Here is an 11,453-nt window from a genome sequence, read left to right as displayed (position 1 = left end):
AAGCGTCCGACTTCAGCCAGGTCACGATCTCGCGGTCCGTGAGTTCGAGCCCCGCGTCAGGCTCTGAGCTGATGGCTCGGAGCCTGGAGCCTGTTTCCGATTCTGTGTCTCCCTCTCTCTCTGTCCCTCCCCCGTTCATGCTCTGTCTCTCTCTGTCCCAAAAATAAATAAAAAAAAACGTTGAAAAAAAAAAATTAAAAAAAAAAAAATTAAAAAAAAGGAATTGAAGATGTAAAGCTGAGGGCTATCACTCTTGCCAGCCTCAATTTTCTTAATGAATTAAAAAAAATCTGGTTGAAAAAAATGATGTTCAATGAATGCTTAGGGAATTCTGGTACTGGAGGCAAACATTATGTAGTTCTAAACAATAGTAGGTTGACTTTTGATGAATGAACTTCCAATTTAGTTTTTTCTATTTATTAAGTTCTCTGAATCACTGCTAATCATTTATATTTTTTCCCATGTAAACATGAAATTTGATATTTCTCTTCCTGAAAATTTCGAATATGACAAGAAAGTGTGGTGCTTTACTTCCAAGATAGAACATCAGATTCAACTGCTAAAGTAAAGATTGAGGTCCAAAAAAGCATACATTTGCAATCAGTACATATGACAGATGGCAGCATTCAAATTCATATCTTGGAAACAGTATAAAATGAAGATCTCATATTCATTTGTATTCTTATTATGTTTCTCACTCACCTTTAAGGGACTTCACACCATCTAGCAACCTGTTTTTAAAGACCTTGTTATCATCTATAAAAAAGAACACAATTAAGGTCATAGAGAAATGATGTGGCTATTCACTAAAACTCTAGTAAAACTGAGATTTTCATGATTTGCCCTAGAAACTTCCCTCATTAAAATAAAGTTTGAGAGAAAATTAGGGAAAGTTTATAATATGGTAAGTCTATCTAAAATTTAGCATACAAGGCACTCTATAACATGCACAGCTTTTTTGGAAAATATCACCTCTGACCTTTTATCCCCTTCCGGTCTAACACCACTTCTTTCCCTTGGTTGCTTCCCACAACTGCCTATAGGTATCTAAAAAGGTAAGGGTAGCCTCAGAAATGTAGTCCCCTTGATGGCATGAGTCAGCATCATGGGGATGATTATTCCAAAACAGAGAGTTAAACTGCATAGATGGAAATTTCCCTCTACAATAAGTGAACATTTAAATTATTTTGTTTGGCATTTGCTTGTTTATTTACTGTTGCATCTTAGCAAATGGGGATAGTTTGAGTTTCTAAAAAAAAAAAAAAAAAGCTTAAGAGGGGACAAAACAAACACGGGGTAAAAAAGAAAGGCAAACCAAGAAACAGACTCCTAACTATAGGGAACAAACTGATGGTCACCAGAGGGGAAGATGGTGAGGGAAGGGTGACACGGGTGATGGGGATGAAGGAGGGCACTTGAGATGAGCACAGGGTGATGTGTGGATGTGTTGAATCACCAAATTGTACACCTGAAACTAGTATTACACTGTATGTTAACTAACTGGAATTTAAATTAAAAAATCTTTAAAAGCTTCAAAGAACACTTTAAGGTCACATCAGTATATAAATGCCTACCATTGAAAGGCAGATTTTTCAGCAGCTTCAAACGTTCCTTATCTGTGAACTCTATTCCCATGTTTTTCAGAATAGCTTTCACATCTTTGACATCAACCTCCCCTCCTTAAAAAAATAGACATCATTACATATACGAATTTAAAGGATCATCTAATGACTCCAAACAGGGAAAATTAATCTATGGCTATATAGATTGAATCGGTACAGAATAAAGAGCATAGGCCAATGAGACCTCTCCAAATATACTGACGATGACTTTCACAGAAAAAGAATTTGATCTCTAAGTGCTAATAAAAGAAGTCACAGTCACAATGACAATGGCAAGGCAACTCTGAACCCTGTGAGATTTACATTATGTATCTGCTATTCAATTGGAATATTATAAATTACTTATTCAAATAAATGTATAAAATAAGGTAAGATCTGTTAGTCTCATTTTTTGTCAGTTATCTGTAGTCTTTATCAAAATTTTACTTCATATATTATTTCACTAGTACAGAGTTTGGCCATTCTAAAAAAGAGAAGAACAAAATATACAAATAAAAAATATACCAGAAAACAAATGAGTTGCTAGTAATTTAATGAACCAAGAAATAAATGCCATAACTAATATGGCAATTGAGGAATAATGATGAAATGTAATTATTATAAATACTAAATGTTTTAGATTCATAATTTCTCTCTTACCTGTAGTAGCTTTTACTCCATCCATCACCTCTTTCAGACCAACCATTCCATTAGCTACAAGAAAAGGCACAATGAAAATAATGTCAGAAGCCCAGAAGACAAATTTAAGACATATATTTTAAGGAAACAATTCCATTAAAAATTCCTTACATCTTCATTTTACCTGAGACCATTTAGAAAATGCCTGGATCTCAGGGAGTTAAGATGATCTCCATCAATACAAAGGTCTCTTGTATACTAGAAACTGGGTCAGGAAAAGTGTGCTCTTCCTAGTATTTTGGATGCCATTATAAGCCATAGCTGAAGATACTATTGGAGTTGGCCAGGTATTCTGGTAACTTTACTTCATGTACCCACAAACAGCTGAGGAAGGGACCACTAATCCAGCTTGGTATGTTCTAAGATTGCTTCCTGCAGGAGATGTGTGTGAACTACATTAATGTATCAGAGCAGTTGATACGAAATATGGAAGGATGGAAGAGCCTTCACATGGAGGAGAAGTTGAGAAAAATGTCCAGGGACATCATGCTATGTGGGTAAAACTACAAGCAGCTCAACATGGCTGGAACAGTAGAAAAATGAGAGAAGATATGTCCACACAGGCAGATGGAGCTTGAAGGTCTCATGCACTATGATAAAAATCTTTGAACACGTTTTCGAATGAAGATTTCATTAGACAGGAGGATAGATAGAAGAATGGCTTGTTGACTTCTCTATAAATAGATTTTCAGATCCCTATTATTTTGCTTTCTTATTGTTTAGACTATTAGAGTCCTGACAGCACCCTCTGCAGTTTTTGGTATATTTACGGAGAGGTGATGCTGTTTTAGGTTAATTGTAATGAAGATCCAAGATTTATTCTGACTTTAAAATTGGGCTCTCCTCCAAGTGTCCATCAATAGATGAATGGATAAAGACGTAGAACATGTGTGTGTGTGTGTGTGTGTGTGTGTGTGTGTGTGTATGATGGAGTATTATTCAGCCTTAAAAAAGAATGGAATCTTGCCATTTGCAACAACATGGATGGAGCTAAAGAGTATAATGCTAAGAGAAATGTTAAAGACAAATACTATATGATTTCACTCATATGTGAAATTTAAGAAACAAAATGAGTAAACAAAGAAAAAAAAAAGAAGAGAGAGACAAACCAAGAAGTAGACTCTTAACTATAGAGAACAAACTGGTAGTTACCAGAGGGGAGGTGGGTGCGGGAATGGGTGAAACAGGTGATGGGGACTAAAGAGTATACTTATCACATATATATAGAATTGTTAATATATTATATACCTGAAATAATATAATTTTCTATGTTAACTATATTGGAATTAAAATTAAAGACTTCAGTAAAAAAAATAAAATTGGGCTCTCCTCCAAGCTTTCTAACATGTATCTGTCAATTAAATCTATTTTCAAACATATCAGATATAAAGGAAAAATTAAAAAACGGCCTGAGGTCATCTGTAGTGTTCACCATCAACTTGTAGATTTTTTGACAGCTTTGCAAGTTCCTCTTCCGTGAGCTCAAGTCCCAATTTTTTAAGGGTGTTGTCCAGGTTATTGACATGAACCTTTCCCCCTTAGGAAAGATAGAAGGTAGGAACATGAAAAAAAAGTGTATTATGCCAAAATTCTGCATGCATATCAACTTTCTATTTATTTATTTATTATGTTTGTTTGTTTAAGGTGAAGTGATTTTTTCGTGCATAGAGAAGGGGTGTACAGAGTTGAAAAAAAATGCAAGTTCCATATGGAACTTCCTACAAGATAAAATATACGCTGTTATCAGTTAAAATGTGGGTAGACTGCAAGAATCATAAATAAGGAATGATACCAAAGTGAGGAGCCAGGATTCATAATTGGAATAAAATTGTCAAGTTGGGGAATGTCAGACAGTATGACTTTTAATTAGGTCTTACTCACCATTGAGAGATTTCACACCCTTTAGCAACCTGTTGTGATATACCTTTCCAGCAGCTGTAAGAAAAGCCATAATTCATGCAATGGGGAAATTAACATGAAATCGCAAAAATGGTGTGAAATAAATAATAATTTAAATAAACAATTTCAAAAATAACATTTTAAGAAGAGTTGTCTCTAATTTTTAGTTTATTTCATCTAATATAATGAAGGTTGGAAACAGAAACCTCTCTCCTTGTGACAAACCTCTTTATTCCAGTACCTGAGGAAGTCTCCTTGCTCAAACATGAGTATAGCTTCCCTTTGCTTTTAAATTTCTGCTTCCCATCTTTATTTTTTTTTCATGGATCTCCAATCTTTCTTTTTTTTTCTCTTCTCATGATATGAACAAATTAGTAGCTTGATAGGTAACAATATGTTTATCTGTTAATGTCAACTCTTGTCTAAAGGGTTATTTAACTTCCAATATAAATTCTAAGCGACAGTGACAGGTTGCTATATACTTATAACTCAATTTAATATTTTTTCTTTTATACTTTTGGGGAAAAATAAATAGAAACAAAGTTGAAAATATTTGCACAGACCTAAAGACCAACAAAAGACCTCCATGACACCTCTATCAATCTCACCATCAATTGGCAGTGTTTTCAGTAGCTTCTCTTTTTCCTGATCTGTGAGCTCAATCCCCAGGCTTCCCAGGAAAATTTTCAGGTTATTAGAATCAACCTTCTCATCTTTTAAGAGAGGGAACAATAGACATATAAGCTTTCGGAACTCTGGTATTATATCAAGTTGTAAAATATGTACTATGAAGTTTAATGATATCCTAATTTCAAGATGAGGTGTTAGGCGAAGATATTCTCAATTGCAGAACCCTTGAGCATATCTTATGGTAATAAAGCATATCTTTATGAGCGTATCTTATGGTATCTTATGGTAATAAAATACCACATTTATTATAAATTGAAGACCATTTTTCCTAAAGCTGGAAAAAAACAACTTTCAGAATAAAATCTGATGAGTGAATTAAGATAACGCAGATTCTTATATAAATTATTCTTCAAAAACATTTGCTTTGGTAAGAATTATTGATGATATCAGGAATACATTATCTTGATCATTTCTAAGCTTCACCATGCCATTTTCTATACATTTCTAGATATTTTTCATTTAAACATTTGTGACCCGAAGCATATTACTTGCACAAGTAACAGAAAACTTAGGATTTAAAATTGACATATAGTCTTGTATCCTAGTGTAGAAACTTTCCTAATGTCAATCCATGATTCATATATTTAAAAATAAAACATCAGAATTTATAAGATACCAGAAATACCACTGAAAAAAACTATTATAAAGGACTGAAACCCTAGATTTACATCAACTTCTCATTTACCTGTAAAAGTTTGCAGTTCCTTCATCGGTGTTTTAGGAGAAGTCCTCCTATCAACTGTAGAAGAAAATTAAAGTCATAATGAGATATAAAAGACTCATGAAATATTGTGAAAGACAATGTCGGAGTAAATATAATAAATCCTAACTTACTATGTGCCAGGCATTATCTTAAGTACTTTATATATGCTTACTTAAGAACTATTTACTGAAGAATATCTTTCTAGGCTATTAATTTATTCAGTTTTCATTGGCTTCATTAATACTAGAAAGAAAAGCCTAAACATAACAACATGCCATTTCAAAAATATTAATTTTACTTATAGTTCTATACTATTTCAAAGCTATATGCATTAGTAATGGGAAGAAATTCAGAAGTACTGTCATCTAAGTGGCCTGCATTTTTCTTTTTAAAATGTGGAAGACTGTCTTCTAGTGACCATAATATGGGTAAAGAACATAAAAGACATTCATACAAAGGGCAATGTTTTCACGGTGACTTGGTAGCTGGCTGCTTATATGCTCTTTACATGCTTTGCCCATATTTATAGCTTCTTACTATCAGTGTAGATTACCATTCCTAAGGGCCCTTTCCCCGCAACCTTTATTGTCCAAGCTCTCCCAACATGGAACTATGGTATCTGGAAACTTGCTCACCATCACCAGGGAGATTTTGAGTCAGAGCCTCAAGTTCCTTATCTGAGAGCTTGATTCCCATATTATCCAGTATTGCGTTCAAGTCGTTGACATTGACTTTCCCATCTAAGGAAAGAGAGTCCATGAAGAAAATTATGTAACTTCAAAAAAGAGGTTCATAAACCTTTTAGAGACACATGCCCTGTTGTGAATTTCATGAGCTATATGCTAGTGTTCACAAAGATTACATATCATTTCAGGGGGGGGCATATATTCTCTAAAGCCTATTCACAGACCCCCCTTAGTAGTAAGGTTAATAATCCTTGTTCTAAAATGTGGAGAAAAAAAAACCACAGCAATTTTAGAACAAGAGACTAAGGACCTTATTATGCCTATAGAGAAAGTCAACTATGACATTAGAACGAAGGTCACTTCTCGTGAGATTTGTCTTGGGGATCAGACTACAAAATACAAAGTTTTAAATATCATTGAATAAATGCTAAGTGAATTCTAGTTCTGGAGGCAAACATTTTTTACTTCTAAACAATAGGTTTTGATGACTGAATTCCCAGTTTAGTATTTATCTGCAGCTGATTAAATTCCCTGAATCAGTACTAATTCTTGTCTGTCACATTTTGCTATGCAAACTTGAAATCTGGTATTTTTTCTCTTGAAAAGTTTGGAAGAATCTTGAGAAAGTAGAAGGCTTTCTTCCTAGATATAAAGTAAAAGATCAGCAGCTACCGTGAAGCTTGATCTTCAGTGGGAGCATAAATTTGCAATCAGTATATACGATCAGTATAGCAGCAACCACTGATACCTTGGAAACAGTATAAAAGCAAGGATCCCATATTGGTCTACACTCTCATTATGCCGCTCATGTACCTTTTAGAGACATCACAACTTCTAGCAACCTGTTTTGAAAGATCTTGTCATCATCTGTAAGAAAAGGCAGAATTTAAGTCACAGAGAAATGTGGAAAATCACAGAGAAATTAGGAAAAATGACTTTTCGAGAGTTTTCTCTTATTTTAATAAAATTTGAGAGAAAATTGGGTGAAATTTAGCACATCATGCACACCTCTGTTCTTCTTCCCAATCCTGCCTTTATTCACTTCCAATTATTAATCCTTTCTTCTTTCACAAATCCCAGTTTAACCTTTGTTTTTTCCTTTTTTGTTTTTCCCTATTGATAAAAAGACTCATCATAATGGAAATGCTGCTTCCTAATCTAAAAGTAAAACCACCTAGGGATTCATTTCAGGTATAAGTGGACTTTCTAAAAAAACATTTTTTTTTTTTTTGAAATGGATTTTCTATATCCTAGAACTTAGGAAATGGAGGTAATTTTAGAGCTTCTCGCAGACGCAGAAATCTAAAACTTCTTTTTGGGGACAGCTGGGTGGCGCAGTTAATTAAGCATCCAACTCTTGGTTTTGGCTCAGGTCATATCTCACGGGTTGTGAGATCAAGCTCCGAGTCCAGCTCCGTGCTGACAGTGCGGAGCCTGCTTGGGATTCTCTCGCTCTCCCTCTCTCTCTGCTCCTCCCCAACTCACACATGCTCTCACCTTCTCAATATGAATAAATAAACTTAAAAAAAACCACTCTTTGAATACATCAATATTTAAAATGCTTACCCTTAAAAGGAAGAGTTTTCACCAGCTCCAAGCATTCTTTACCTTTGAGCTCGATCCCCATGTTTCCCAGAACAGCTTTAACGCTACTGACATCAACATTTTCTCCTTAACAAAAAGATCAAAACAATGACATACATGGAATTTAAGTACAATCAAATTATTGCAAATAATTAAACTAAATTATGATGCTAAAACAATAGGATTATGAGCTGGGGAAAGTAATGATCACTGAGCTCTGCCCAAATACATGGAGATAATGTCATTTATGGAAACATAATTGCCTTTTTTTAAAATAAGTTTATTTATTTTTGAGACAGAGAGAGACAGAGCATAAATGGGGGAGGGGCAGAGAGAGAGGGAGACACAGAATCAGAAGCAGGCTCCAGGCTCTGAGCCATCAGCCCAGAGCCCGACGCAGGGCTCGAACTCACGGACCATGAGATCGTGACCTGAGCTGAAGTCAGACGCTTAACCGATTGAGCCACCCAGGTGCCCCAGCTTTCTAAAGGCTAATAAGAGATGGCACTCTCACTCTTAAATACTGAGAACAATACTGAGGGGTGATCGGGGGTAGGGGAGAGGGGAAAGTGGGTGATGGGCATCAAGGAGGGCACCTGTTGGGATGAGCACTGGGTGTTGTATGGAAACCAATTTGACAATAAATTATACTTAATAAAAAAACAAGAGAGAGAGAGATGGCACTCTCAACGGCGGTCATGAGAATGTATCCACAGGAGTTCCAACTATGGAGAACATAATTAACCAAGGGCCCCACCTTCTGCTTTGAAATTAACCTGTGTTTTTTTGCACTAATGCCATATGTATCATTGGCACTGGCCAATCACAAGTGCAGCCAAGATACTAGGGGAGCCCTGTTCCTGGAAGATACAGAATGGTGATTCTAACCAGAGGATTCTTGAAAGCACTTTTGCCAGGCCCTCCTCAGACTGCATGACAATCTAGGATGCTTCCGCCCAAACATTTCTTCCTCTTTCCTTCACCTGGTGCCAGATTTGCCCTGCAGTCTGACAGCCTCCCAGCCTTTCAGGCATCCTCCTTATTTTCTCTTACGCAGGCATTTCCCCTAATAATGTCCTGGCATGTTTAACCCTGCCCCGGCTTTTGCTTCTTGGGAGGCTTGGACTAACATACTCAAAATGACAATGACACAAAGTGGGTATTATAGATCTCTTTTGCCAATTTTCAAGCTGCAGATGGCTTATCTTCATAATTCTATTGACATGAAGAATGTATCACCTCTCCTTTAAGTAATTACCAGGGTCTTTTCCAAAGATTCATTTCACCCTTTATTGTACGTTTTGGCTGTCTTAAAATAAGGAAAATGAAGCGTATTCGTGAAGAATACATCAGAAAATTCTCCAATTTCTGGGCTACTGGCTATGAAAACCTTAAACAAATAGGAGGTAAAAATGATAGAATTAGCCTAGCAATTAAGGCATGAAGAAAAACAGTACTGTAAAAATTAGGATCCTATGTTTACATTAACTTCTCAATCACCTGTGACAGCTTTCACGCCATCCATCACTTTATTCAGATCAACTTTTCCATTAGCTATGAAGAGAAGGGACAATTGAGACATGTAATCAATGTCATGAGCTCCAAAAAACATATACAAAGGATATATGTTGATGGAAAATTCCACATAAATTCCATTAATATCATAATTTTATACATACTTATATTAAATCTGTGAATTTCAAGGATTTAAGCTGATCTATTTTTCCAGTGTTTCTGGATCATTGGTATTTATCAGCTCTCTGGTAGCACTTCAGGTACTGCTGTGAGCCATGAGTGCCATAGCTCATATAGGAACCACTAATTCAAACTAGACTGTTAAATGTATACATCATAGAGTATGTAGTGCCTGGACAAGTTAAAATATCAGATTTTAACTAAAGGAAAGGGGAATGCATAGAAAGAGTCTTCTACATGGAAGAGGGGCTGAGAAATATAAAGTAAAACCACACCTGGGTACAACATATACAACATATACATATGCAGTGCATGGAGAACTATAGTCGGTTCAGCACTGCAGAAGAATAAAGTATGGATTTGGGAAAGGAAAGTTCATACAAGAGAGGTAGGTTGGACTCAGATTATTAAGGGATTTGTAAGTAATTTTAAGAAGCTTAGCCTTTATCTACTAGGTTATATAGAATCATTGAGTGGTTATAAGTTCAGGAATGATATGGACCAATTTGCATTTTATTTTAATTTTCTTTAACTTTAAATTATAATTAATTTTATTATTACAAAATTACATTTATATTGAAATATATAGAGAGTGATGTCATCAAGACGGTGACATAAGTTTTTCCTGACTTCAGTCCCCCTCACAAAAAGACCATCTTGCAAGTATCCACAGACAAGACACCATTGTGAAAATCCCAGGATATGGTTGTGAGGCTGATGAATCTCCCTGAACCACAGAGACTGAGAAGGACCACATTAGAAGGGTAAGACAATCAGCTATGCTCTGGCTGCACTGCCCCTCTCCCAGGCTAGTATAGTGCTGCACTGAGAGGGCTTCCCAGAGCTATGGTTTCTCTGGTGGGAAAAAGAGAGCCCAAGGTAGACATCCAGCTCCTCCAGAGTTGGGGGTTGCTTCCTGGAAGGCCCACTTGGGTCCTGTCCCATAGGTATTGGGGGGGGAGGTATCCGTGGGTCTTAACCATTTGAGATCAGAATGAGATGGAGAAGGGAAACATTAACCAGCACTTGGATCTTGGCAGATTGTTTCTCCTAGCAGCAGTGCCTGAGTAGATATCTGACACAGTGGTTTTGCCCATCTGCAGAGCCAAGATGGTGGTCCCTCTGGCCAGGGAACCATTCTGCTTGAGTTGGGTCCCCAGCCAATAAGCCTTTCTGGCCTTGGAGCCTCTTCTATCACCCCATCCAGATGAGGAAGCAAATTCATGGCTCCTGCCTATTGCTGAGTATAGATAGTCCTCTGTCCTGCCTGACCAGAAAACCTATTGAGAGCATCCCAGAGACTGTGTAGATTACCCTACAGCCCCTCTTACAGCAGTGCCTGAGTGAAGAGCCCACTCATTGGCTCTGCCTCTCTGCAGAACTGAGCTAGTGGCACTATCTGGCCAGGGATATTGATGGATACTCCTGCCTGACTCAGGTACCCAGCCAATAAGCCTTATCAGCAAAGGAGCCTATGATACAGAGACTGGGCTGGGAAGGAAATTCAAAGCCCTGACCAGGGATGAATATAGCTTCCAGCCTTATCTGACCAAGAAGCCTAACCAGAACACCTGGGAAGTTGCATAGTCCATCCTACAGATCTGGTTATAATGGTGCCTGAGCAGAGACCCCAAAACTGACAACCTAGAAGAAATGGATAAATTATTCCCAGAAACATACAACCTACTGAGATTGAATCATGAAGAAACAGAAAATCTGAAGAGACCAAAAACAAGTAAGGATATTGAGTCAATAATCAAAATCTTCTTCCCCAAAAGTCCAGGACAAATGGTTTTATTGCTGAATTTTTACCATTTAATGAAGAATTAATACCAATCCTTCTCAAATTCTTCCCAAAAAATTTAAGAGAAGGGAACACTGCCAAACTCATTTACA

The sequence above is a fragment of the Panthera onca genome, assembly GCF_046562875.1.
Source record: "Panthera onca isolate mPanOnc1 chromosome E1 unlocalized genomic scaffold, mPanOnc1 haplotype 2 h2.Chr16_ul_7, whole genome shotgun sequence".
NCBI classification, from domain to species: Eukaryota; Metazoa; Chordata; class Mammalia; order Carnivora; family Felidae; genus Panthera; species Panthera onca.
The sequence above is the reverse complement of the archived record's forward strand: the minus strand, read 5'-3'. Positions refer to the sequence as shown.